This window comes from Penaeus vannamei, chromosome 28 (assembly GCF_042767895.1).
Source record: "Penaeus vannamei isolate JL-2024 chromosome 28, ASM4276789v1, whole genome shotgun sequence".
Classification (NCBI taxonomy): Eukaryota; Metazoa; Arthropoda; class Malacostraca; order Decapoda; family Penaeidae; genus Penaeus; species Penaeus vannamei.
In genome coordinates, this window is record NC_091576.1 from 33,762,833 (window position 1) to 33,766,311 (window position 3,479).

Sequence of the window (3,479 nt, forward strand, 5' to 3'; positions counted from 1 at the left end):
CTGAAAAGACCAAAATAATCGATCATATTTAACAAAGCATCCGTAACTTTTGTGACGTCATCAAAATAAACCCCATGTGTTTTTTTTTTTTTTTTCCAAAAATAGAATCAGACGCCATGACACCTCCTCCAGTTGCTGCTGATCTAGCCTTCTCCATAAACTGATGTTACGAATATCTTTTGTTTGACACCTTTGGTTCAGTTGCCTATAATATTCAAAGGGCAGTTGAAGCCATTTATAAATATTCATCTGTAGTAGCACAAATACATATCTTCTTGATATGATACTACCGTATATATATATGTATATATATATATATATATATATATATATATATATATATATATATACACACACACACACACGTGTGTGTGTGTGTGTGTGTGTGTGTGTGTGTGTGTGTGTGTGTGCGTGTGTGTGTGTTTGAGTGTTTGTGTGTGAGTGAGTGAGTGTGTGTGTGTGTGTGTGTGTGTGTGTGTGTGTGTGTGTGTGTGTGTGTGTGTGTGTGTATGTATATATATATATATATATATATATATATATATATATATTTTTTTTTTTTTTTTTTTTTTTTTTTCTCTGTAGCACACGTCTCGTCATCAACATTAGTGTGTGATATGAAACTCAAAGAGAGGCTGCTAATTGCCACCACTCAAATAACCTCTTCTGTGTAAAAGAGCTTATTTGCTGGTTATCTCATTGACTCGTGCGTCTGGCAGCGAGTCTTTCACCTGCAAGCACTGTGGATTAAACTCTAATCCGAATTTAACTTTTATGACGCTTACAGGACGGCCTAAGATTAAGGTTTCTCATAACGACGCTCATTATTTTCATTTCGTTATTTCGTTATACAATATTTCGTTATTATAACGTTTTCACACGGGTCGTATGAGGGAAGAGATCCATGGCTGTCATTGGAGCGCGCTATAAGTCATCAGTTAAATCTTTTATACATGACATCAATTTTAAATATAGTCATTGTACATGCGATGGATCATATGTATCGTGAACATGTATCAGATCAAGGAAAGCTGTTAAAAGTCATAAAATAAAGTTAAAACGTCTTCGGAAAGTCTTGGAAAAGCCATGGAGTTTTCATGCTTAAGAAATGTACGATTCGTCTCTGTCTGTCTGTCTGTCTGTCTGTCTGTCTATCTCTCTCTCCGTCCCTCGCTTCTCCGCTCCCTCTCCCACTCTCTCCTTTTCCCTCCCCCTCACTGTTTCTCTCTCTCTCTCTCTTCTTCCTCTCTATCTGTCTATCTCTCTGTATGTCTCTCTCTCTCTCTTTCTTTGTGTATCTGTCTCTTTTTTCTGTTTCTGACTAACTCTATCTAACTATTCGTTAGTGTCTCATTATCACTCTCAGGGACTATATTTCTCTTTTCCTTGGTCATAAAGAAAGTTTTGAAATATTTTTGATTTATGTATTAAGTGCCATGAACGCATGATTTTGATAAAAAAAGAAAGAAAGAAAGAAAAAAAACTTTTCTGCTGCAGCCATTGTTTACGGTCCATCAAGCATCCACATAGAATATTTTCCCAATCATTTTGGATATTTTCTTACAATGTATGTATCGGCGATCTACGTATTGGTGGCGATATTGCTTTAACTTTCTTCGAAGAATCGATGTTTTGGAATCGCTTTTGCCAATTTTCAAGTATCGACGTATCCGTATCGCCTTCGACAATTCTGTGTATCGATGCCCGTCACTGCACATATATACAGTACAGACACATACACACACACGCGCGCGCACAAACACACACAGAGAGAGAGAGAGAGAGAGAGAGAGAGAGAGAGAGAGAGAGAGACAGAGAGAGAGAGAGAGAGAGAGAGAGAGAGAGAGAGAGAGAGAGAGAGAAGAGAGAGAGAGAGAGAGAGAGAGAGAGAGAGAGAGAGAGAGAGAGAGAGAGAGAGAGAGAGAGAGAGAGAGAGAGAGAGAGAGAGAGAGAGACAGAGAGAGAGAGCTAAAGAAACATGTAGACAAACAGGGAGAGAAAAACCGAAAATGGACAAGAAGTGAGAGAACAGAACACAAAAATTACAACCCATTTCTGTTTTTCACACTATATAAAACGAAAGAATTATGTTCCTGAACCAGCACTCAAAATGTGACATTTCATATTCAGTATCAATAAACCTGAATATATTTTGTTTTTGTTTTGATTTTTTTTTGTAAATACAACGACTCCCCCCCCCCCACAAAGAAATGTCGCACAAATATGATTCATACGTTATTTACAGTCATTCGTCATCAACCGAGAAACCTGTTTGCTTCTTCGTAAATTCTTCGTAAATCTAGGGCTGTAGCGAACAAAACGAAAAGCAACATAAACCATGACTGACGAAGGTGTTATGAGGATCACGTGACATGTGCAAGTGGCTCACGATGTGTGGGTTTTGGGGATATTTCATTTTCGTTGCTTCACTTTAGTGTCACTCACTTTCCTCTCTCTCTTTCTCTCCACAAACTTATACGCATATACGGTTGTGTGTGTGTAAACGTACGTGCACATGTATGTATATGTATAGCGTAATATACATATATAAACACACACACACAAATCTATGTGTTTATATATATGTATGTATATACATATACATAAACACACACTCATCTATCTATCTATATATACATACATACATATACATACATACATACATACATACATACATACATATATATATATATATATATATATATATATATATATATATATATATATATATATATATATATATATATATGAAGAGGATTGTTTATGCCTCACTACTAGGGTCTTGGGCAGTGAAACTAGTATGTACTCACGGCTTGACTCTATTTTTGAAAGAGTACAACACACAAATAGATTAAATATACGATGTGACTGAAGTGGGTCGAGTCTCATTCTGAAGGTTGTCTCAGGTCAGCCATAATTGTCATCTTTTCCTACCGGGACACTGGCTTTGGAACTCTCGTGTTGTCCACGTACAAGCCACGAGAAGTCTGGCTTGGCTTGGGTTTGTATGGTTAGGTTAGGTTGCCATATTCCTCGGGGGGTCAATAAGTATATTCGATTCTAAAATGGCAGCCATATATTTATATGTGGGCGTGTCATATTTTTTCTATTCGTCATTTGATTTAGATGTAATATATTACCTGATAGAAATATAAACCCACTAAAATATCTATATACGTTTTTATTTTTTTTTTTTTTGACATTTCAGTATGGCAAAATATAGATATCAGCAGTAATAGAGTAAAACAATTGTCTGAGATGCCTGTATTGTAAGTAGGATGTTCAAACCGTTCCACAATTAAGTAGAGAAAAGGAAGTCAGAGAAGTAAGACGTTTATCACTATGCTCCCTCTTGACATGGTTCCGATTCCTCCCGCGCAGAATTTGTTTTAAGAAAGGCTAGATCAGCAACAACTCGAGATGTCATGACGTCTATTTTGATAATTTTTCAACGACAATATAACCATGAAACTCATTAT